The sequence below is a fragment of the Rhipicephalus microplus genome, unplaced genomic scaffold (assembly GCF_043290135.1).
Source record: "Rhipicephalus microplus isolate Deutch F79 unplaced genomic scaffold, USDA_Rmic scaffold_13, whole genome shotgun sequence".
Taxonomy (NCBI): domain Eukaryota; kingdom Metazoa; phylum Arthropoda; class Arachnida; order Ixodida; family Ixodidae; genus Rhipicephalus; species Rhipicephalus microplus.
This window is the reverse complement of record NW_027464586.1, coordinates 21,802,402-21,828,974: the sequence shown is the minus strand read 5'-3', so window position 1 is coordinate 21,828,974 and position 26,573 is coordinate 21,802,402. Positions and strand designations below refer to the sequence as shown.

The 26,573-nt window shown below is 47.4% G+C and overlaps 1 protein-coding gene and 1 pseudogene across 2 annotated transcripts in view; one reads left to right on the top strand and one right to left on the bottom strand.

Annotated features, from left to right (window-relative positions):
* LOC119162992 (carboxypeptidase M-like) overlaps positions 1 to 26,573 on the bottom strand; it is a 1,476,599-nt gene that overhangs the window by 1,412,526 nt on the left and 37,500 nt on the right. The gene's annotated exons all lie outside the window — the stretch shown is intronic.
* On the top strand, positions 9,707 to 23,068 carry LOC119162993 (uncharacterized; annotated as a pseudogene).

Genomic DNA, 26,573 nt, shown 5'->3' with positions numbered 1-26,573 from the left:
CGCCCAAGCTCTGAAATTACACCGAGTGTTCATATCTTGTGCGCGAAACTAACAGAACCATTTACAATGATCCCCAACCTTCTCAAACAGGGAGTCGTGCGGTTTGCGTACAGCATTCCTGATAGGCTTTGTGCGTGAAAACCGAATGAAACAAGAGTCAAAATAAGAAACGCGTATGGCATTATCATCCTCAATCAAATGGCCTAGTGGAACGCTTTCACAGGCTGCGCGGATGGCTCATGATGACACTGACCACTAGATTGACGCTTTGCCTCTGGTTCTTCTCGTTATAATACGAAGTACATTCAAAGAAGATCTTCAGTGTGCTCCGATGCAGTTAGTCTACCGTACTTCACTATAGCCGCCTGCCGAGTTCCTCTGCCAACAGCATGCTCATGAAAACAAGCTCGATAACCCCTCTTCTCTGAAATGCTTGCAAGATGCTTGCGAAGTGATTGCAAGATGTGTGCAATGATGTCGTGCAGGGGCACGACACCATTCCCAGGATAAAAAGCTTACGTCCATTGCCTTTCCAGGTCGCCATTACCTGGATCATATGTTCTGGACTCCTCGGTTCGTGCAACGTAGCTGCAGAAGATTCCCCTCCAGGATGGCTGCAATGGTTGCACAAGATGCCAAGTTTGGAGCCAGCCGGGCAGCTCATCTGGCAACATGTACACAGCACAACTGCATTGGACGCTGCTGACACCCTTCATAATCGTCAGTCAGCAGCCGCTTCTTCCGGGCATGACACCATTCCCAGGGTGGAAAGTTACGTCCATTGCCTTTCCAGGTTAGTTCCCTGAAAGGCGCTACTTGTGCTAAATCCAATAATTATTGTTTGTTGGCGGTATCGTGCCCCCGAGACCTAGATGTGTTTAAGCGATTTATAGTTAGTGCATCAAAAATGTGTTATGCCTTGTCTGCCTTAACACTTATGTTGTCTGGCGATGTTGAGCCAAATCCGGGACCAATGACTAAAGCTCAAGAAGAGGCATTTTCTGCTGCTCTAGACACAATTAAAAATTGGAATAGGCACAAGCAGGCTTGCTTTCAGAGCTAACTAGTGCAAAAGCTGGTCATGCTGCTGCTCAGAAAAGAATTGATAAGCTAGAAGAAAGGCAGGAAACACTTCTCGCAAAGCTTAATATTTCGAAAATGAAACAGGAAGCCGTTGAAGGTGAAATTAAGTTGCTGAACGCAAAGATTGCTTCACTGTCACTTACTTCTACGTCTGGAAGCAGCTCGGGTGATGCCGAAGCCAGTGCTAACGCCCTTCGCACTGTACCTGATCGCTTGGCCACTATCTCTTCTCAGTGCAAAGACACTGAGAACAGAATGCGACACTCGAACTTGCTTTTCTTTAACGTTGCGGATGACGAAAAAGAAGACTGGGCTTTGTCCGAGCAGAAAATTGTGGAATTCTGTTCCCAAAAGCTCGACATTAACTTATCCAGCTGTCACACCGGTCCCGTTAAATAGGGAGGCGATCGCCGGGCTAATTCTAAGAGCCGAAGTATCGGCCCCCCGAACCGCACCACGAAAGCGTGGACAATTTAGGAGTGGTCCTTATTGGCGCGCCAGCAGACGCCGGTTGTGGCCCAAAGAACAAGTCAGAGCCGAGAGTTGATAAACAAACAAAATTATATTCTCAATAATGGCAGATCAGAAAAACAATACACCAATATGTTCACTCCACAATAGCTGAGTACAATATGTCACCAATCAATCAACACACTACCCAGTACAATTAGCCACACTCGAACAACGGACACAGACAACAGTACACACTACAATGCAGTCGCATGCATTGAACAACCAAGACCCTTAAAGACTAAAGAGATAGAAAACCTTTTCAGTCCAAAGTCCTTGGAACCAAAGTCTGAATGATACTCTTCCGAGAATCACTCACTCAAAGTCCAGCGTTGTTGCCGTTCCGCTGTCCCGAAGTTTCTCTTCCAGGAAACCTCGTGTCTTCAATTGGCCACTCTCCAAGCTTCAAACTTCTTCGCCGGAAACACGTCGGCTTCACACACGCAGCTGTTGCCACGCGTCTTCGCTCGATAGCGGTAAACACACGCTCTTGCCTGTAGCTCGAGCCTTCACCCCTCAGGTGGAAATCCTCTTCATCTCCGGCTTCGTCCCTACGGACCAAACCTTCGCCGACTACACGGCGGAATCCCTACGCCCTCTGGCGCTACTTCCATCTTCTCCTGATCTCTCATCTCCGCTGCTCGATTAAATACCTTCCGCACAACATTCCAGAAAGTTCTCCTCATTCCGTCGGCGCGAAGCGCAGCGGAGGCTGGGGAGAGGCGCGAGACTGTACGGGGGCCGTCCCCGACAGATGACTCAACTCGGCATACACGCCCCTTTCCTTCTGGAAATTTCTAGCGCTTGCCCGGCCACCACTGTGGGATGATGAGGTTCATCGGCAAAGCCACGCTTCCGAGAGGAGAGGCGTCGCGCGCCCCGGGAGCCTTGGATGCTTGTTTTCTCTTTTCTTTTTTTTTTTTTTTTTTTCGTTGACCTCGCCGCGTCTCTCTGGGCGCGTTATCGCAAGAATTTGGCGGCGCGCCCGTTTTTAGCGCTCGTTCTGTGACACCAGCACAAATTTCGAAAAAGTGCACAGGTTAGGCAAACATGCTGACAGCAAAAAGAGGCCCATCATTGCGAAAATGACCTTCTATAAGGACAAAGAGCGCATCTTGTCCGTTGCAAGAAAGCTTAAGGGGTCCAAGTTTTCTATTCGGAAAGACTTCTCTCCTGCTACGCGAGAGGCAAGAAGAAAGCTTATCGAATTCGCCAAGGCCAGAAAAAAATTCTTTAAGCTATCTCTTGACAGATTGTGCATAGATGATGTAACATACGTGTACGACCACGCAACAAGCACGGTAATGCGACTAAGCAGATAGCTAAGGCGTGGTACTCGCACCTGTGAATTCAAGCAGACACCTGAGCCTCAGAATTTACAGTCACTCACCATATCATTTACTAATATTTGCAGGCTTCTGCGAAAGCTCAACCAGGTCTGTTCCTTCCTTGATGACACGGGTTCTGACATAATCATCTTCACTGAGACATGGCTTCATGCAGATATTTCAGACAATGAAATTAGTCCCTACAAAATACCTATAACATTAACCGTTGTGATCGCGTTAACAGAAGGAGTGGAGGCGTAATTATAGGCATAAAAAAGACATTAACCTCTTATCTAATGGCATCTGCTACAAATATAAAAATTGTATGGGTTGTTTGCAGAACTCGATTTGAGAAGTTATTGATTGGTTGATGCTATCGCCCTCCAGACACTAATCCATCATTCAGACACTAATCCATCATTTCTAAGCGACTTACAAAGCACCATAACTCATGCTGTTAAAACATGTCCAACTGAGCTCGTTTATTTATTTGGCGACTCTAATTTTCCTTCAATAAACTGGAAGCTGTTTTCATCGAATTGCCATGTTTCCACTGCATTCATTGCCTTAACATTAGATTTTAACCTAGCCCAGATCATAAGCCAACCCACTCGTGACTCGAATATACTTGACTTGGCATTAACAATGGCACCAAATACTATATCAAATATAACATACATAGATGGCTTAAGCGACCACTGGTTAATTCAAATGATTCTTAACGTCCCATTTCGTCTTGCTGGAGCTAAAACAAAAACAATTGGCTATTATAATAGAGGTAATTACATTGTTATAAATTATGAATTATGCACATTCTTTGAGAGCGTACTTTTACCATCCTTTCATAATCGATTCGTAGAAGACAACTGAACACTCTTCAAAAACAAGTTAGCTTCATTAGTTAGTGAACATATTCTTAAAATCAAAATAACAAATGATAAACAAAATCCGTGGTTCAATAAATCACTTACCAGATTAAGAAATAAAAAAAAGAGATTGTATGCGGCGGCTAAACGCGCGCAAACTGCTGCTTCGTTGCAAAGGTACAGAGACTTCTTGAATAGCTACTGCTCCGCGATACGCGCCACTCGTGATAAGTATTTTTCTGATGATCTGCCGTCACTGCTCACCACTAACGCTAAGAAGTTCTGGAAACAAGTGTGCCCAGAACGTCACGATAACAAAATAACGTTGAAAATGACGACCACATTCCTATTCCAGATCAAGACTGTCCTAACGCTTTCAATACTTTGTTTACATTAGTTTACACCAGTTAAGATCGTACAAAAGTCCCCGATGTAGCCTATCTTGACTACCCCTTTTTGCAGCCCATTGAAATCACTGTTGACGGAATCGCATCTTTAATAAATAATCTTAAACTGTCCACATCAGCGGGCGTTGAGATTAACACTAAGATACTAAAAAGTACAGCTCACCCTCGAGTAAAATATTATGTCACATCTTTCAGCAATCACTATCAACAGGACAGCTTCTACAAGACTGGAAAATTGCAAAGGTCATCCCCGTGTTTAACAGCGGCAATAAAAACTCACCTCAAAATTACAGACCCATTTCTCTGACATCCATCTGCTGTAAGATGCTTGAGCATATAATCGCCTCCCATATTTACTATCTCTTAGAGCAGAATGACTTTTTCTTCCCAAACCCACATGGATTTAGAAAGGCCCTATCATGCAAAACACAGCTTGTCGAATTCACGACTGACCTACATCATCACTTATATCTAAACATGCAAATCGACTGTCTTTTTCCAAAGCTTTCGATCGTATTGCTCACTGCCGCTTAATCTCTAAACTCTCTTCTTTGTGTATAGATTCATCAACTCTGTCATGGATATGGAACTTTCTTACTAAACGGCAGCAATTCACCATTGTTAATGATTTTTCATCCCCACTTTCTTACGTTTGTTCTGGTGTGCCGCAAGGGAGTGTTCTCGGTCCACTGCTTTTTCTTATTTATATTAATGACTTATCAAGTAATTTATCATCAGAAGTGCGCATTTTCGCTGACGACTGTATAATTTACCAAGCAATAACTAGTACTTGTGATCATGTAATAATTCAAAGTGACCTCTACCTCATCAGCAATTGGTGTAGTAGTTGGCTGATGTCCCTTAATTCAAGTAAATGTAAACTAATGTCCTTCTCTCCCAAACATTCTAACTCTGAATTTTCTTACTTTATTAATGGTATTCCTATATCTAGTATTGACTCTTTTAAATATTTAGGTGTAACCTTCACATCTAACCTTTCTTGGACTACCCAGATCACCAACATCTCCAGTGATGCCTCACGATCATAAGGTTCATACGCCGCAATCTACGTAAGACGCCCACAAATATACATGCTTTAGCTTACGTAACATTTGTTCGCCCTCAGCTAGAATTCGCTTCTGCAGTTTGGTCCCCTCATTACAGCTATTTAACTAACATGCTGGAATCGATCCAGAATAGAGCCACTAGATTCATCTCACAAAACTACAATCATAGCGCAAGCATAACACAAATTAAAAAAACTTATCACTTTCCCTTTTGAGCAACCGACGTGATCTAAACCTCCTTTCATTATTTGATAAATACGTACATGAAAACATGAAACAAGGCCATTATCAATGAGATTGCAAAGATCTATTCACATCAAAGAGACTAAATAATCATCTTTCATTCACGTGCATATACGGTAAAACATACATTTTTCACTGGTCTGCACTCCCCCGTGTCATCCGCATGTGGAACAGCCTTCCAGATGAAATCGTAGATGAACACAATCAGGAAAAATTCCGGCACCTTCTACTCACCCATTTCCAGGATTAACTGCTCGTTTTATTCATATCGAAATCGGCACCTACGCGTTTATTCACTACTAGTTTTTCGCTTTTTTTTTTCTCTTACTTTAAACTTATTTTGTTTGATGGTTTGAATACTAACATGCCATTCAGTTCTGTTGTGTTTTATTCAGTGATGTTTTCTTTTGAATAATGGAAAGTCTTCACAATTTGTGCTTGTTCTTTAGCTTGCTTTACGTCATTATCTCATGGATATACTTATCTGATGCTCATTGCCGTTCTATTCCTGTTAAAATTATTATTATTTTCTCATTGTTATTTATTTCTGTTAGGACTTGTATAATAATTGACAATTAGTTTATATTGTTGTTTGTATGGAAATGGTATCAATTCGTGTATGTATTCCTTTTATGCTCTCCTTACACAATGCCCTGTTGGGTCTGTAAGGTATTTTGAATAAATAAATAAATAAATGTTTTCAAGGCAATTCGCCCGGTGGCGCTCCGACATAAGCGGCACACAAGTCATTCCTCTTGAACGACTTACAAACCCCCACTCATGTTTTTTTCTTCGAACAGACGCAGTTCTTAAATAGCTGCAACACTGGACCACACTGGACCGCATCTGTTGATAGAGCGTTAAGACAAGCACTTCACATTTCGTGTGGGAGAAGCAAAAGTGTCAATTGACAGACTCAAACCCGTTTATGTACAATGCCTTGACTACTTATTGTTGTGCGTTATGCAAATATGTTGATTCCAAATCGCCTAGCCCAAGCATCTGTCTTATCAAGGTTATGTACAAACCTTTACGAATTATATAATCTTTTTTATTTCTACTCTTCACCCTTCAGCATTCAGTAAGCAATCTACAACAAAGAAAAAGCATGTGCACTCGTTTGACCAAGCCTCCATCTTGGCTGTCGCGTGCCAACGTGCTGATGCAACGATGACGATGAGGTGAGCACAGGAGCGAGCAGGGTGTGCGCATAGACTTTGAAAGAAATCAGTAGGTTTTCATGTTCCAATGTAGCAGCATCCTTCTTCCTTTGTCTCTCTGCTACAACAGAATTCATGCTACTGTTTAAAAGGTAAATGCTAAGCCACATTCATTTTTGTTACACTTTCCTTCTTGGCGCAGCTTGTTCTCATAATTGCGTTTCTATTTTTTGTAAATATTGATATTACTTTATATTTCAAATAAATTTGTTACTTTATTCGCATTAATTTTACCTATGTATGCTACTACTACCCCCCTCCCCTATATGCAATGCCCTAGAGTCTTTAAGGTACATAAATAAATATTAATATGAGAAACACTGTAGTGGGGGTGTCACATATTCTCAGTTGGCTGCTGCTGCAGGCGATGAACTGAGACATGAGTTCATTAGCAACAAAACCCATTTAATAAACACTCACACACGACACACCCTCTATATACAACAAATGTACAAAACCAAGAGTAATAACTGCCAAAGTAAACCTCCAAGCTAATTCTTTTGCAGACGAAACTGTCCTAACTATTTATAGACGTCTCTACAGCCTTAGTGCTTCTCATGATGCTTCTCCTCACCTTACTTGTTGCAACTGACGCGCTGCTCGTGATTGTATGGACCGGTTGTGTCTTTGTCGGGGTTCTCAGCCTACACAAGGAATGTCGCCACTCGTGCCACTGCTGAAGTGGTCGCCCGTAGACGTCACCTGAGGTCAGTGACGTGGCGATGTCTCGGTGATTGGGCATAAAGGCTACTGGCTATGCCCGATGCTGCGCGGTGACGTGGCCACCTGGGGACTATCTTGGGTGGCTTGCTATGCACGGCAGCTGCATCTCGAGCAGTCTCCCTTGAAGCGTGTCGAGGTCTCTCATTTCGGGATGCTCGCGTCACAGGCTGCCGAGTCACTGTCCTGCCGCTCCCATCGCCAGTGCGTTTGCTGGCGATGCAACCTTCTCTTGCGAAGCCCACGTGGACAATGCCAGCTTGTTGCTCCTCACGCGCCGATTCACGCTGGGGTCACGTGCCGCGGGCCTCGCTGTACAGTGCGCGTGCTCGCACCTACCGTATTTGACCTGCTTCAAACACACTCCACAGGACCATCTCTTTTTTCTATGAAAGCAATCAGGAGTTTGAGACGACACATTTCTATCTGTGCTTTTTCCCGTTCCGCATAGGGGGAAATAGAAGACAACGAAGCTTAGACGATCGATGCTGCGCAAACGCGTGCACCGTACAGCGAGGCTCGAGGCGCGTGACCCCAGCGACGATCAGCGCACGAGCAGCGACAAGCTGGCATTGTCGACATGGCTTCACAAGAGAAGGTTGCATCACCAGCAAACACACTGGCGACGAAAGCGGCAGGACAGTGACTCTGCAACCTGCGGGCGTCCCAAGAAGACTGAGGCCTCAGCACGCTTTGAGGGAGGCTGCTTGGGATGCAGCCGCCGCGCACAGCAAGCGTCGATGTTCCTGGTGCAAACCCTCTTTGAAGCCAGCCGCCGAAGACAGTCTCCGGATGGCCACGTCACCGTGCAGCACCGAGTATCGCCAGCGGCTGCTAGGCCCAACCACCAAGACATCTCCACGTCACCGGCATCAGGCAAGGACGACGATGGGCGACCACTTCGGCAGCAAGGAACGACAACATTCATCTAGAGCGTCGAGAACCCCGAGAGTGACACAGCGTGACCAATCCCGGACATTGACGAGCTGGGAATCTGCTTAGTCAGGTAAGATCAGCACGAATCTTGAGCAAGACTATGAGGCTAGAGACGTTGACTAGGACGGTTTAGTGTGTAGCGCGGTTGGAGTGTAAGCTTAGTGGGTTTGAGTTCGAATATGAAGGTATTATTAGTGGTTTTGCATATTTGGATATAGAGGGTGTGCCATGCGGGTGTTTATTAAATGTGGTGTGTTGTTAACAAAGTCAAGTCTCAGTTCATCGCCTGCAGCAGCAGCCCATAATCCGTGACAGAGGGCTCTAGCAATTCCACTATATGGTGTTTTTTAAAGTTCACTGACATTGCACAGCACATGGGCCTCTAGCATCTCACCTCCATCGAAATGTGGTGCCACTTATGCAGGTGTCTCTTCAGCCATGAAAGAATGTCTCGCGTGCACTTTTTTTTAAAGTGAATACATTTCTTAGTCGGGCTATATCAGGCATCTGGCGGTGTCTGCGCGCCAGCAGGTATTCTCTCTCCACTCTCACTCCCTCTTTCGTAACAGCTGCAGGCACACTTATCCTCGCTCCTCGCAACCGGAGCAGGTGCTGCGGGTAGAGCAGCGGACAGTGAGTGGAGAGGAGGAGCACAACCTGGCGTGTAAGGACACTCGCATCGCGGGAGCTCAGCGGAGCTACTGCATGTGTGGAGAGAGTGTAGGAGAGCATAAGTAAACAGTTTTTTGCCACTCTTTCTCGCGTTCCCTACATTGCACACTCCCGGCACAAGAAATGCATTCGCATTTTCTCACAATTCTCTTCGGGAAGGTGAGGAAATTTCTTTAGATTTCAGGTGCTCATAGATGGCAAAAAATTACCTATAAGTGATTAAAAGCATGGGAATACATTTATTCACTTCAGTCTCTGCAACACCATTTGGGGTGATTTGTTTGAGCAAGCATAATTCAAAAACAAATATATTTTTTCAATTTCTCACACAGCGAACTTTACCTTTTTTTCTTTTTGTAAAAAAAGCTCACTTACAGCCGACTCTCTGGTGTCATGTGAAGCCTGTGTGACGTCACGCTGATAGCGCCGGTGCTTCATGGCTATATAAGCGCTGTGAACCGGGCGCCCAGTGCTCTTTTGTACTTCGTATTCATGCAGTAATAAACCTTCTTACTGTTCTTCGTTCACGTCCACTCTGGCTCTGCTCGTCCCTCGAGGCTACAACAGACTGGCGATGAGAATGGGATTCAAATTCCACTGGGCTACAAGACACCATTAGCGGTGGTTTCGAAGCGCTGGGAAGATACAGGCAGGATGGCGACGTTGGGAAGGTTCGATTAGTTCATCGAGGATGGTGACGAAGATTTTCAGTCCTACGTGGAGCGGTTCGACCACTTCCTGTAGGCCTCCCAGGTGAGCGATGACCTAAAAGTGTCAGTGTTTATAACGGCAGTAGGAAAGAAGCCTACAAAACTCTGAAAACATTGCTGGAGCCAGAAAAGCCAGAAAACAAGATTTACGCACAGTTAGTACAGACACTGAAAGAGCAGTACGTTCCCAAAACTTCCGTGATTACCGAGCATTTCAAATTTAATCGTTCTTTTCAACAAGATGGGCAAGCGGTGACAGCCTTCGCTGTAGAGCTGAAGCGGTTAGCGACATCCTGTGATTTCGGAACGTTTCTGGACGACGCGTTGCGCGACCGGTTTGTGGCAGGACTTTGTGACAAAGAAACGCAAGCAGAGCTGTTAAAGACAAGCAAGTTGGCTTTTAAAGAGGCCTGCGATATCGCTAGGAGTATCGAGTTGGCCCGGAAAGAAAGTCAGGATTTTCAGCCCAAGTCGGCGCAAGGAATGATCAGCACCCTTAACCGCGAAACAGATAGCGGGAAACGCCCACCACGCTAGAGAGAAAAAACTTCGGGGATGCCTGCTGGCACCAGGGGTGCGGAACCACTGCAATGTTTCCGATGCGGCTCAGAGCATGAAGCATCTATCTGCAAATTTCGCAGTCGGGTGTGTAAACGGGTTGGACACTTAGCGAAGATGTGTAGGGACAAAGGTAGAGACGCTGCGAACGTGATAGACGAGGAAAGTGACGCGAGTGAACATGTGCTGTAAAATATCTATTCCTGTGAGGGGCGCACCAGACTCTACGAAATTTGCCTGAAGCTAGATGAGAAAAGTGTACGCATGCAGATTGACACAGGGGCGTCTGTATCAATTGTACCAGAGTCACTGTGCAAGAAATACTGGCTTAACCTACCCTTAGAGCCATGCAGTCTTAGGCTAAAAACCTACGGTGGCACTCCGCTGACGGTAAAAGGGAAGCTAAACGTTTCTGTAGAGCACAATGGTCAGCACAAGCAACTTCTGCTAATTGTCGTGAAAACAAAGGAGAGTACTAACACTATGCTGTTGGGGCGAGACTGGCTGTCAGCACTGAAGTTATGATGATATATGGTGTTTTCTGGCGCAAGGGCCATTTGATGGCCAAAGAGCGCCAGTTCATGAGACAGGAATGAGGACAATGGTTGTGATTAGCGGCTGTATAAGGGCCATAAAATTCCTCGCAGTAAAGCGGGTAAAAACATACAAGTAATAAAATCATGACCATGCCGTGAAAGGTGTGTGTGGTGTGAATAGGTGACAAAAGTTGGTGATAATGAAAAACGATGGTGGACATGTATGACATTAGCACAAGTACCTCACACGTTTAGTACCCTTGCGTGCAAGGGCCGTGAGGCAAGTGCTTTCTTGTGTAGCCACCGCAGCAAAAACCTCTCTAGAGAGGTCGTGCTACGGTATGCCCGGGTATATGATATGAAAATTATTAATTTCCTTTAAAAACGCTAATAATGATTTGTGACTAAAAAGCGGTTCCCTACCGACGAACATTGCAAGGTGTAAAGGTATATGTTGTCGGTAGGATAGTGGGAAGTGTTGTCTTCTTAGAGTGTCTAAATGTTTACATTGAATTAAAACGTGAAGAACTGTTAATGCCTCACCACATTTATCACACAATGGTGGATCACCACCGGACAAAAGATGTGTGTGTGTCGTGTATATGTGTCCTATCCTGAGTCTTGTTAGTGTTACCTCTGTTAGACGTGATTTTGATACTGGTGGCCAATGGCCAAGGTGTGGCTTGATAACGTGTAGTTTGTTTTGTGTGTGTGTATCCCACTTGCTCTGCCAGTAGTCCCTGAGTTTTCGTTTGAGAGACGGCTTAAGATCAAGGGCCGGGACTGATGTCGGTGTAATGGCGGTGCTTTCGTGGGCAGATGCAGCAAGCTGATCCGCCATCACGTTGCCTTGAATCTCACGGTGCCCTGGCACCCAGCACACAACAACATGTCTGTTGAGTGTGTAGAGGGTGCATAAAATGGAGTAAAGTGAAACGAGGACAGGGTTTTTTTGTTTTTTAAGACTGCGCAGAGCCGTTACCACACTGAGGGAGTCTGTATAAATTACTGCTTTTTGTATTTGTGATTGTTTGATGTGTTTAGCTGCCACAAGTATCGCGTAAGCTTCCGCTGTGAAGATACTTGTGCCTGGATGTAGAGGGCCAGCATCCGAAAAGGAAGGGCCAACAGCAGCGTAGGACACAGAGGAGTTAGACTTAGAGGCATCTGTAAAAAACTCAGGACGTGTGTATTTGTGTTGAAGTTCCAAGAAGTATGTTCGAATATGGGCAATAGGCGCATGTTTAGTAACTTCTAAAAAAGACATCGCAATCTATAGTCTGCCACTGCCACGGTGGCGGGTATGCTACAGGAGCCATTAAACTGTGTTCGAGTGACACTCCAGTGTCCTCAGCTAGACCCTTCAGGCGAACTGAGAAGGGCTGCCTCATCGAAGGCCTGTTTTGAAACAGAGTTGAGCTCGACAAGTCATTAATTGTAGAGTATGAGGGGTGCTCCTTGTCTGCTTTCACCTTAAGGAAGTAAACAAAGGACATGTAGGTTCTTTGCAGATGAAGCGACCACTCATTTGACTCAACGTAAAGGCTTTCTACGGGGCTGGTGCGAAAAGCACCCGTAGAAAGGCGGATGCCCGAATGGTGCACGGGGTCCAGCATCTTCAAGGCACTTTGAGTAGCAGACTGATAGACAACGGCCCCATAATCTAAGCGGGTGCGAATGAGGCTTCTATAGAGGTTCATGAGGCATTGCCTATCACTACCCCAAGCAGTACGTGACAACACTTTTAAAACATTCATGGCTTTTAAACATTTTGTTTTTAGATACTTGATGTACGGCACGAAGGTCAACTTGTTGTCCAAGATTAGGCCTAAGAATTTATGCTCGGCTTTGACGGACAGACGTTGCCCGTTCAGTCGAATGTCGGGTTCCGAGTGCATGCCTCTCTTTCGAGAGAACAAGACACACGTGCTTTTTTGTGGGTTCAGTCGGAATCCGTTTTCCTCTGCCCATTTGGAGAGCTTGTTTAAACCTAACTGAACCTGCCGCTCACACAATGCCAGATTGCAAGACCTAAAGCCAAGCTGGACGTCATCGACATATGTGCAATAAAACATATTGCGAGGAATGGTCAAGCGCAAGGAATTCATTTTTATGAGAAAAAGTGTGCAGCTAAGTACACCACCTTGTGGCACGCCTGTTTCCTGAACAAATGTTTGGGAAAGAACCGTGCCCACTCGGACACGGAATGTCCGGTTTGACAGGTAACTCTTGATTATGTGAAACATTCTTCCGCGCACGCCAAGGTCTCTTAGAATTCCGAAACGCCATGTTGTATCATAAGCCTTTTCGATATCGAGGAACACAGAGAGAAAATATTGTTTATGGACGAAGGCGTCTCTGATCTGTGCCTCGATACGAACAAGGTGGTCTGTGGTGGATCTACTTTCTCGAAAACCGCACTGAAATGGGTCGAGCAAACTATTTGTTTCAAGGAAATGTACAAGTCGGCAGTTTATCATTTTTTCGAAGACTTTGCACAAGCAGCTTGTAAGTGCTATAGGCCTATAACTCGAGGGTAAAGAAGGGTCTTTGCCCTCTTTCAAAATGGGAATAATAATAGCCTCTTTCCAGGAGGTAGGGATAGCGCCAGAAAACCAGATAGCATTGTACAAACAAAGTAAGGTTTTTCGTGTTTCGATTGGTAGGTTTTTTAAGATTTCATACACCACACGGTCAGAACCTGGGGCAGAAGTACTGCAGGAGTTTAGAGACATTTGCAGCTCAGCTAGACTGAAAGCTTGGTTATATGCCTCGGATCTAGTGCATTTGTGTTCAAGTTTCTGCTTTTCTATTCTTGTTCTGTATTTTTGGAAAGTGTCAGTATAGTGGGATGAGCTGGACACCTGTTCGAAGTGTGCACCGAGGAAGTTTGCCTGATCTTCCAAGGTATCACCCCGAGTGTCCACGAGTGGAAGTGTGTGTACTTGTTTTCCTGCTATCCTACCGACTATGTTCCAGACTTTAGCCTCCTGTGTGTATGAATTGATCCCTGACAAAAACTTCTGCCAGCTTTCTCTTCTGGCCTGCCGACGCGTTCTCCTGTTTTGAGATTTTATTTTCTTGAAGGTGTCAAGATTTTCGGCTGTCGGTGAGTTCCGAAGCAGCCTCCAAGCTCTGTTTTGCTGTTTGCGCGCGTTTCGGCATTCAGAGTTCCACCATGGCACACGCCGTTTTCCTGGGTGCCCATTTGTTTGTGGGATGCATTTTGTTGCAGCATCAATCAAAAAAGCTGTGAAGTAGTCGACAGCAACATCAATGCTTAAAGTACATAGGTCACTCCAATCTATACGAGCGATGGTATGAAACCGTTCCCAGTCGGCTCTGTTTATGAGCCATTTGGGAACACGGGGTGTACACTCAATTGCTGTAGTTGTGCTCAAAACTACGGGAAAGTGGTCACTTCCGTACAGATTACTGACGACTTTCCACTGGAGTAGAGGCACAAGAGATGGAGACACTATGCTTAGGTCTATGGAGGAGTAGGTGTTATGTGCGAGATTATAATAGGTTGGTTCTTTTCTATTTAGGAGACATGCGTTCGACGAGAGAAGGAATTGTTCAATCAGTCGACCTCGCGTGTCGCAACGAGAGTCTCCCCATAGCCTGCTATGCGCATTGAAGTCTCCAAGGAGAATGTAAGGCTCCGGAAGTTCATCAATTAAAGAGTGTAAATCACGTTTTTGCAGCTGATAGCTAGGAGGGATGTAAATAGTGCAGATTGTGATTAGTTTATCAAAAAGAACCGCTCGAACAGCCACTGCCTCAAGGGATGTTTGTAGTTGTAAGTGTGTGCATGCAATTCCTTGATTCACTATGATGGCAACACCTCCGGATGATGTCATGGCATCATCACGGTCCTTTCGAAAAATAATGTATTTGCGAAGAAAATTTGTGTGTTTTAAATTGAGGTGTGTTTCTTGTACACACAGCACTTTTGGTGAGTGTTCGTGTAGGAGTTCTTGGATGTCGTCAAGGTTTCTGAGAAGGCCCCTGACGTTCCACTGTATAATTTGAGTGTTCATGGTGAATGTAAAATAATGCTGTGTGTACGAAAAGCGAGTGGCTGTTTAGACGGGGAGTTTGAGTTCACTTAACAGGGCCGTCACCAGGCCCTGTTATTTGCTTTTTTGTTTTCTTGGCGCGCTCCAAGGAGCCACGCCGCTCTTTCGGCACCAAGGGTGCCGACGTATCCATTGCCTTCTCGGAGGCACTGGATGCCCGCACGTGCGGGCTGTTAGTTTGGATTTTGGGCCTCGCCTGGTGAGGGGAGGCCTTGAGACCCGAAGACTCTGGAGTCTCCAGTCTCTGTTTGGGAGTAGGCGGTGTAGCCTGGGCTACAGCCGCCTTGGGGGCAGGTGCCACAGCCGACGGCTCGCTCTGCGCAGGCCGAAGGGGTGGCGAGGGCTGGTGCGGCGTTGCCCCCTGACGCGCCGCATCAGCATATGTTGCGCCGTAAAATGGCGACACTCGTCGTCTTGCTTCTTTGAATGTGATGTTTTCTTTGACTTTAAGAGTGATTATTTCTTTTTCTTTCTTCCAGTTGGGACACGAACGCGAATACGCGGCGTGTTCCCCGTCACAATTCACGCAGTGAGGCGTAGTAACACAGGTATCAGATGGGTGGCCGTGGCTACCACATCTTGCACAAGTTTCCCGACCCCGGCAGTTCTGCGAGCCATGACCAAATCGTTGACATTTATAACACCGTCTTGGATTGGGAATGTAGGGACGGACAGAGAGTTTGATGTATCTTGTGTCTATAGATGAAGGCAGTGTGCTAGATGCGAAGGTGAGTATTAAATGTTTGGTAGGTATTTCTTTGTTGTCTCGTCTGATGACGATTCGTTTCACATCTGTGACATTTTGCTCTTTCCACCCTTCAAGCAGTTCCTGTTCAGACATTTCAAGAAGGTCTGCTTCTGAAACAACTCCGCGTGAGGTGTTCATTGATCTATGAGGTGAAATAGATACTGGGATATTCCAAATGCTACGAGACTGCCAAGTTTTTCATAGTGGTGTTTTTCAGGCAACTCAAGGAGAAGGTCTCCGCTAGCCATCTTTGTAACCTTGTATCCTGGGCCAAAGACCTCTGTCAGGGATTTAGCAACAAGAAATGGAGATATTACTCTGGCTTGTTTTGTTGGGTTTTCGCTGTGCACAACATGGAATTTGGGAAAGCATTGTCTGGGTTGGCTGAAAATTGATATGTCATCGGTGCGTCCCCTCTTAGGCGGGAGACGATCTAGGAGACGGGGAAATGCAGGTGTTCCCATAGTAGTGTACTTTTTGTTCGGCAGCAATGGCGACCACCCACCATGGTGTCCAACCAGGGGACGCTGAAGCACTTAATAGCATAAGGCTGCAGACGCCAGCCGTACATTGCCACTATAACCAAATATAACTACTCAAGCTTGAGTAATTACACAAGGTTAACCCTTGCCGCCATGAAAAATCGGAAGTAAATGGAAGAGAGAAGAAGACAGGACAGATTTAAAGACGAGAAAAGACTAAGATGTAGGAAGAGAGAGATAGGAAAAGGCGACTGCCGATTTCCCCTGGGTGGGTCAGCCCAGGGGTGCCGTCTACGTGAAGCCGGGGCCAAAGGGGTGTGTTGCCTCTGCCGGGGGGCCTTAACGGTCCAATCACCCAGCGTCGGCTCAACCCCCAGGATCCCCTTTTCCCCGGACACGGCAAAGCCACGCACGGCTAGGCGTGGGAGGGAGCCGAAACTCCCCCGTTAGCTCGGGTCCGTGGTGTCGCTACACACCAAACGCCTACTTGCGCAGGCGCCCCTGCGGGGAGCACTGAAGTTAGACTGGGCTAATGTTCATGGGGTTTGCTTGGACAAAGTGGCATTGCTGCTTGAAAAATATGCTAAAATTTTTGAGCCTACCTTGGGTCTAATTAAGAACAGGGCCATTAAGTTAGTGCTTAAAGATAACAATAGCACTCCCGTTTTTTGTAAAGCGCGGTCGGTACCATTTTCAGTTAAAGAAGCAGTGTCTTCGAAACGGCCGAACTTCGTGAAAACCGGAGTGCTAGTACCTGTTCAGCAGGTACTAGTAGCCACTAGTAGTGGTGCCGAAACTAAACAACCAGGTCAGAGTGTGTGGGGATTTCAAGGTGACACTAAACCCATGCCTAAGAACAGATCATTACCCCCTTCCCGTGATTGAGGATCTGTTTGTAAAGCTGGCCGGTTGCAAATATTTCACGGTGTTGGATTTGTCCACTGCATACCAGCAGCTAGAATTGCATCCCGAAGCGCAGTTGCCAGTCGTTATTGCCACGTTCCATTTCCCAAGTTTTTGTCATCGTCCCAAAACACCACACGATTCTCAGCGCAAACCGCGCCTGCAGTTTTCGAGAAGGTTCCGGACTGTAGTAGATCATTTCGATAAGATCACGCCCACTGTGCGAACGGTACAGATTGTTCTGGAACCTACGCCACCGCCAGCGATAACGGTAGAACATTCGACAGCAAGAGTATAAATGCTGACGCGCTTCGCCGCTTGTCAGTTGTTGATCGAAGGCCGACACTCCGTTCGCCGCTATCAGTCTGGGACTGCTATCTGCGCGAGACTGCTGCTGTAATTGGACTTTCTGTTTACCGGACACAGGTTCGCCCAAATAAACAGTTAAATCCCAACACGAAGCCTCCTGTCTTCGGCCACGTCACGACCCCGTGACATCTGGTGGAGGTGCTGCTTCGTTAATGTATCGGACGCCCCCGCCAAGCTGTGAACCCAGCCCACGTCGCGGAGAAGACATTGACACCAACCAAGAGCGGCGAACAAGCCGCCGACAGCAAGGTCTCCCACCGGAGTACGGGCTTCTACAAGACAAGGCGCGGAAGGCCAAGGCCATGACCTCTACTGCAGCGACAATGACAACCGGAGCGTTCCAGCCCGCGATCGTCATTCATCAACCCAGGGAACCACCAACGTTTCATGGGTCCTCGTTTGAAAACCCGGAAACATGGCTAGAACTTAGGGTTGAGGGCGTGTGGCCGCCCTCAACCACTGGGATAACGAAGAAAAGCTCCGTCGTGTGTACTTCTACCTGGAAGACACAGCAAAAACCTGGCTAGAGAATCGCGAGTCCACGCTCCGAACGTGGGATGTCTTCTGCGGCGCATTTCTGCAAACGTTCGCGAGCGTCGCTCGCAAAGAGAGGGCCGCTGCTCTACTAGAGACCCGGGTTCAGCTACCAAATGAGAAGGTTGGAATTTTCACAGAGGAGATGACCCGCCTATTTCGTCACGCTGACCCAGACATGCCTGAGGAGAAGAAAGTTTGTTTCCTCATGCGAGGGGTCAAACAGGAGCTCTTCGCGGGACTAATGAGGAATCCACCGAACACCGTCCAAGAATTTGTATCCGAGGCGACCACCATCGAAAAAACCCTTGACATGCGCACCAGACAGTATAGTCGTCGCCCAACTCCAGAATGCGCTGCTGCTCAAACCAGTGACTCTGAAAACCTGCGTGAAACGATCCGAGCGATCGTGCGGGAAGAGCTGCGCAAACTGTTGCCTTCGGCGTACCCTCAAGTGGATTCGATCGCCGACATTGTTAGAGAAGAAGTTCGGCGATCACTTCGAATTCCCCAAACACCGCTGCCCGAGCCAGAAACTGTGAGCTACGCCGCTGCAGTGCGCCCCAACGCTCCTCCCCATCCACGCCAAAACGCCACCCCGTCGCACTTCCGTCGCCAGACACCGAAGCAAATTATTCCACAACAGAAAAGAAGTGCCTCGCCATCATCTGGGCTACGTCGAAATTTCGCCCCTACCTCTAAGGCAGGCCCTTCAAAGTTGTGAGCGACCACCACGCCTTGTGTTGACTAGCCATTTTGAAGGACCCTTCAGGTCGCCTCGCAGGATGGAGCCTGAGACTTCAAGAGTATGACATTACTGTCATTTACAAGTCCTGCAAAAAACACTCCGACGCCGACTGTCTCTCTCATGCGCCTGTCGACCAACCGCTACCCGACGACCCGGATGACGAGTACTTCTTGGGAACGATAACTACCGACGACTTCGCTGAACGACAGCGGGCCGACCCGGAACTTAAGGCCCTAATAGAATACCTCAAAGGCAGGACCGCCGAAGTCCCGAAGGTATTCAAGTGCGCACTTGCGTCGTTCTTTCTACGAAACGGTCTTCTACAAAAGAAAAACTTTTCTCCGCTTCGAGCTAAGTACCTCCTTGTGGTGCCTTCAGCTCTGCGACCAGAACTCCTGCAGGCCCTGCTCGACGATCCGACGGCAGGGCACCTCGGTGTTTCTCACACGCTCGCGAGGATACAAGAAAGGTACTACTGACCACGTCTTACCACCGACGTCACTCGTTATGTGAGGACATGCCGGGACTGTCAGCGACGCGAGACACCGCCGACAAGGTCAGCGGGACTTCTGCAGCCAATTGATCCACCTTTCCGACCTTTCCAGCAGATTGGTATGGACCTACTGGGGCCGTTCCCGACGTCGGCTTTCGGAAACAAGTGGATTGTGGTAGCTACCGACTACCTCACCCGCTACGCCGAGACAAAAGCCCTGCCAAAAGGCAGTGCATCCGAGGTAGCTAAGTTCTTCGTCGAAAATATCGTCCTACGTCACGGCGCCCCGGAGGTCCTTATCACTGGCAAATAAACGGCCTTCACTGCCAACTTAACTCAAGCGATCTTGGCATACAGCCAAACAAACCACCGCCGGACGACAACGTACCACCCACAGACCAACGGCCTCACCGAGCGGCTTAACAAGACGATCGCCGACATGCTGTCAATGTACGTCGATGTCGAACACAAGACGTGGGACGCCATTCTTCCGTATGTGACCTTCGCATACAACACGGCGGTGCAGGAGACGACGCAGATATCGCCATACAAATTGGTCTACGGAAGGAGCCCGGCAACGACGCTCGATGCCATGTTACCCAACGTCACCGAGGAAGAAAACCTTGATGTGAGCGAGTACCTTCAACGCGCCGAAGAAGCCCGACAACATGCGCGTCTCCGTATCAAAAATCAACAGACGACCGACAGCCACCGTTACAACCTTCAACGACGCTTCGTGAAATACCAGCCCGGTGAACGTGTTTGGGTGTGGACGCCGATAAGCCGACATGGACTAAATGAAAAGCTTCTGCGACGGTACTTCGGACCGAACAGGTTGGTTCGACGTCTCGGCCCACTTGATTACGAGGTTGTCCCAGACGGCATCACGAACTCTCAACGACGCCGATCGCGACCTGAAGTTGTACATGTCGCGCGCCTCAAGCCGTTTTATGCGCGTTAACAAAACTGAAACAGTGTTTTTTTTATTATTATTGTTGTATCGTAATTTATTCATTGTACTTTTTTGCATTATTATTGTACCTTCATCTTTAGTTAAAGCATCGGGACGATGCCTTTTTTCAGAGGGGGTCAATGCCACGTTCCATTTCCCAAGTTTTTGTTATCGTCCCAAAACACCACACGATTCTCAGCGCAAACCGCGCCTGCAGTTTTCGAGAAGGTTCCGAACTGTAGTAGATCATTTCGATAAGATCACGCCCACTGTGCGAACGGTACAGATTGTTTTGGAACCTACGCCACCGCCAGCGATAACGCTAGAACATTCGACAGAAAGAGTATAAATGCCGATGCGCTTCGCCGCTTGTCAGTTGTTGATCGAAGGCCGACGCTCCGTTCGCCGCTATCAGTCCGGGACTGCTATCTGTGCGAGACTGCTGCTGTAATTGGACTTTCCGTTTACCGGGCACAGGTTCGCCCAAATAAACAGTCAAATCCCAACACGAAGTCTCCTGTCTTCGGCAACGTCACGACCCCGTGACATTATCAACACGCATTTGGGGTTATTCAAGCATACGCGCTTATCCTATGGCATAACAAGTGCACCTTCGATTTTCCAGGCTGTTATGGATGACGAGTTGAAAGGACTTGATCGGGTAGCGTGCTATCTAGACGACGTGCTGATAGCAGGAGCTACTTTTGAAGAATGTTTCCATAAAGTAGAAATTGTGCAGTCCCGGTTTCTAGAAAGAGGCACTCGACTGAAAAAAGAGAAATGTAAGTTCTTTCAAACTTCCGTCCTGTATTTGGGGCACGTTCTCGATGAAAAGGGCATACACCCGTCAGAGGAAAAAGTAAAAGCCATAACGGAGGCCCCTGCACCTGCAAATGAGGCACAGTTAAGAGCTTACTTAGGGTTGATAAATTACTATGCTAAGTTCGTTCCCCACGTGGCCACGAGACTCAGACCACTGTATGACGTGTTGAACCAAGAAAAAGGTTTCAAATAGTCCCGTGAGGCAGAGCAAGTGTTCCAGCAAAGAAAAACATGATTGACGGGAGGAAACGTTTTGACATACTACGACCCAACGAAAGAGACAGGGCTGGTGTGTGACGTATCCATATACGGCGTGGGCGCCATTCTGTTTCATAAGATCGATAAGGTGGAAAAACCTATTGCTTATGCGTCTAGGGCACTGAGCAAAGCAGAGAAAGGTTATGCTCACATTGAAAAAGAGGCTCTCGCCGTGGTCTTTGGGCTGAAGAAAATCCACAAATACCTATTTGGGCGTAGTTTTGTCATTGATTCGGACCACTAGCCATTAGCCAGCCTTCTGGGGCACGGCAGACCAGTTCCACTATTGTCTGCAGCGTGCATGCAACGATGGGCTTTGCTACTGGCGGCGTACAATTGCAGATGGAAGTACTGAAAAGGCAGTAACAAGGGAAACGCTGATGCGCTTTCGCGATTGCCGTTGGCGAATGAGCGAGGTGTCTCAGATTACGTACAATTTTTCTCTGTTGTCAATGAACTTCCACTGTCTGCTGACATAATCAGCAAAAAAACGAGTACTGATAGAGTGCTATCGAAAGTGTTGTGGTACACGAAAAATGGCTGGCCTGCGCATGTCACTGATAGTGAATTCGAACCATACTTTCTTAGCCAGTATTAACTATCGGTAGATCAGCAGTGCGTTACGTGGGGAAATCAGGTAATTGTTCCGCACTGTTTGCGTAAACAAGTATTGGCACTTTGTCATGAAGGTCACCCCGGAGTTACGCGTATGAAAATACTCACGCGCAGCTATGTCTGATGGCCTCAGTTAACCCAAGATATTGAATATGTTGTTAAAAGTTGCTGTACTTGTCAGTTGATGCAGAACGCTTCACCTAAGACCCCACTACAAGCTTGGGGTTGGCCGAGCTGCAGATGGCAGCGACTCCACCTGGATTTCGCATTCGCAAACAAGTGGCTCCTCGAGCTGGTGGATGCACATTCGAAGTGGGTGGAGGTGTTTGTGATAAATTCAACAACGACCGAGAAGACCGTAGAGAGGCTGCGTGGGGTGTTCGCATCGTATGGCCGTCCAGAGGAGGTTGTTACGGACAACGGGCCTCAGTTCACAGCAAAGAGTTTCACAGAGTTCCTGCTTAAGAACCGAGTGCGGCACACCAGAACACCTCCATACCACCCGGCGTCCAATGGAAGCGCCGAGATGTGTCCAGACGGTGAAACGGGATCTTACGCGACAGCTTCTCGACGAAAGGTCATCGGGCCAGAGTAAGACCCTACAGCACCGCATAGATCTCTTTTTGTTCAGATACCGGAACACACCGACCACAACCACGAGGCAGACACCAGCAGAACTGTTTTTGTCGTGGTCGCCCCTCACTCGCCTGACTATGCTACAGCCAGACCTAGAGGGACGGATGGAAGAACGGTTCTCCAAAGTAAAGGCCCAAGTTGACGAAAGAAGAGGGTCGGAAAGAGCTTACAAAGAGGGGGAAAGCATTCTGGTTCAAGGCCTTCGTCCAGGTGATCCCAAGTGGCTGATAGGTGTCATAGAAAGAAGGTGCAGTGCCGTTACGTACCTTGTGCGCGTAGGATCTGAAAACAGGTTCATGCATGTAGACGATTTACGTCCGCGCTACTTTAAGAGTGGCGAAGAAGGCCCCAGTGAGCGTCCCTCTTTCGTGCCCAGCTCAATTCCAGACCCTGGGTCCGAAGCCCCTCCTATGAGCCCCCGTCCCCTTTCGGTTCATGCATCTCCCAGGCCTGCTACCGCACCGCCGGAGCAACCCGGAGACTCAGCTCCCTCGGAACAACCAAATGCAAGTCCACATCAAGGCTCTGCCCCGGCAACGTCCCCTCTGCGAATACCTGTGTCTCCTCTAGGTGTTCAGACTCTTCGATGCAGTGCTCGTGCAAGAAAACCTCCCGATTGGTATAGGCCATAAACATTGTGGGAAGGAGTGTGGTGTCATGCGAAGCCTGTGTGACGTCACGCTGATAGCGCTGGTGCTTCAAGGCTATATAAGCGCTGCAAACCGGGCACCCAGTGCTCTTTTGTACTCCGTATTCATGCAGTTATAAACCTTCTTACTGTTCTTCGTTCACGGCCACTCTGGCTCTGCTCGTCCCTCAAGGCTACAACAGACTCCTCTTAAACAGAACTCGAAGGGGATCCAGAAAACTGTTACATTTATCAGAAGTTTCATTTAAGCAACGTACACATATTTCATGAAGCAAAAACTTTATTTCGTTTGCACCAACCCTAGCTTACTTATCAGGATGAGTAGGGGCAAAAAATGAGTGAAGTGTGGTTCGCTTGGCATGCTTGAGCTGCTTCTTAACAAAGTAAGCACCCATGCTTGACAAGCTAGACAGAAAGTCAGGACAACTCTCATGCTCAAAATATCGCTGCAAAAGTTCAACAGCCTCCTTAGCTGCACTGTCCGGTGGCACCTCTGCACTGGCAATGATGTCATCACACTCATCGCTGGAGAAAGGTTGATTGTCAGCTTGCACTTCAGCAATCAGTTCCTCAAGCATCTCCTGGCAACAGGCTTGAACACTTTCATCAATCGTCTCATAGTCCTGTCGTGTGAAAGGGGTAGAAGGCACAACCTGATCAAATACTGCATCAGCATCAGCATCAGCCAGGCTTTCCTCTTCATGTACTAGTTCTTGAGCTTGAAAGCCCGCATGGTGGAAGCACCTCTGTATGGTTGTTGTCTGTACTTGCTCCCAGGCGTGGGCCAAAATGTGAATAGCAGCCAACAAATCTACATTGTAGTACTTGTCAGTGTCAGCACAAAGCGGCATTCGCTGGAGCAGCTGTCTCCGGTAATGAACTTTTATGTTCTGTATTACCCCTTGATCTATTGGCTGGATCACTGCAGTGATATTGGCTGGCAAGAACTCGAGACTGATGGACTTGAGTCCATCAACCTGACGATGGGCAGGACAATTATCCACGATCAAGACAACCTTCCCGCCTTGCCTTGTAAATCTTGCATCTTGCTCCCGTAGCCAGTTTTCGAAAATTGCCATAGTAGCCCAGGCTCTTCCGTTAGCCTTGTACGTAACGGGAAGGTGTCGAACACCCTTGCAACAATGTGGGTGCTTCGACTTTCCTAAAACTAAAAGCTTCAACCTCTCACCACCTGCCATGTTAGCACCCACCAGCACAGTAACTCGATCTTTACTGCGTTTTCCAGCACTACAGGCTTCGCCTTTGAAGGCGAGAGTCTTTGACGGAACACCTTATAAAGAAGGCCCATCTCATTGATGTTGAAGACTTCTCGCGGCTTTTCGAAATTTCCTGAAGGCACCCCTGTTGCCAGTCGGTGCAAATGTCTCTATTCCCTGCAGCACTCTCACCTGAGATTGCCTTGAAAACAAGGCCATGGCATTTCTTGAAGCGACTGAGCCATCCGTCGCTTAAGGCAAAGTTCTCAACACCCATACACAGGGCAATCTCTCGCGCCTTCTGGTCCAGAATGGGTCCGCTTATCGGAAAATTCGAACTCCACGCACGTTTGAACCAAACGAAAAAAACTTTTTCCAAGTTCTTTATAAGGCGTCGTCCACATTCGTATCCGCTTAGAGGTGAAGGTTCCATTTTTGACAGCTCCTTCGATTGTCTCTTTATTCTTCAGGATCTGTGACAGCGTCAACTTCGAGATGTTGAACTTATTCACCACCTTTGTCTTTGTCAGGCCGCTTCGACCGAGCTCCTTAAGAATTTCGAGCTTGTTTTCAAGCGAGAGTGCCAGATGGGGCCGCTTCTTTGTGCTCTTCATCGTGCCGAAATATCCATGTGTAGATACGCAAGTAGGCCTAACGCAGCTAACAGCTTCTGCTGCCGCCTTCTGTGGCTAGAGGTGTGGGCCGAGGCCGTTTCGACCGGCGGCGGCGTGGGGCTCATTTTGAGCGGTGCACGGCCCCTTTTTGTCTCCGTTGCCGTGGAAACCGAAACCACAAGTTCGAAAACCGGTTTACTGCGTCTTTTTTTTGCTCAATTGGCTGAAATTCAGAGCTTTTAGCACTAACTGCAAAATACAACATATGAGATTACTAGAAGAGAATAGACAAACGTTTCGTAAATGTTTGTTTTTGAGCATGCACAATGAAAATGGGGGGGGGAAATGGTGCGAGGGGGGCTACTTATTTCAAGTCGTGTACAGTACATTATTAATTTTCAGGGACGTTTTGACCACCCGTTTAGCATTCGTCAAATAGCGATTACCGCGGCTGGAATCAAAAATGCATCAGAACGTACCATGTCACCATGGTACGTATGTTGAATGTATTTGTTGCTTCCCCACATGTGCAGCATTTTTTTTGGGGGGGGGGGGGGCGGAACTTTTTGAGGTGTGGGTCTGTCTGTCCTCTGATGGTGTATGTAGCCACCCATGCCACATACCCGAAAGAGAGGTCCTTAATATGTCCGCCGAAATGGGGGCACTTCTATATAATGAAGACATGGATCAATATATGTGGGATGGCTGTACATGGGAGGGTTCAGTAGATAGACGGACGGACGTACAGATGGACGGACTGATGGCCGCACAGACAAAGGGGCAGACGCATGGACAGACAGAGAGATGGCTGCACAAACGGACAGACGGAACGGACGTACTGATGCATGAAGGGATGCACGGACGGACCGATGCACCGGCGGTCACACGGATGGACGGACGCACGGACAAACGGAAGCAAGAACGAATGGGCAGAAGAAAGCACAGACTGACGAACGCTTCGCCCCACCAATCATCATTCACTCCGTGGATATGCTGTTTTTTTTTTGTCTTTGCATGTCTCACAAGATTTATGATGATAACCTGCTGGCATATCATTTGAAAGAATGACGAACCCAGCCTTGAAGGACGCATGCACACAACAAGATTCAACATGCAAGCTTGGTCGTCAGTACTTTTAATGAAGCATCACGGTTCGAAAAGAAATGACGATAATTATATCGCGAGAACAGAACGACGATGTAGAGACAAGAAGGACACGAGCGCTAAAGTCTCTGTCTCTGCGTCGTTCTGTTCTCGCGCTATAACTATCACCATGTCATACCAACTAGCCCAAGCTGCCACACTTCGAAAAGAAAACCAAGACGAACATGTGCTACACGTGATGCAGCTAGTACAGATTAAAATACTGCGAATGAGACAATTGCATAAATAACCAACATGTGCCCATACACCATAAAAACCAGAAACATTTAACCCAGGGCACGATACATTCCAAATTACATTTCTCTGAAAAGATGATCAGCGTCGTTTCGTGATAACGCAATGGGAGGTACACGATCAGGACTATGTTTGTTTGTTTTTTTGTGAATTTTGTATACTTCAGTCAGTTCTTTATCGCATATCGAGGCATTTGA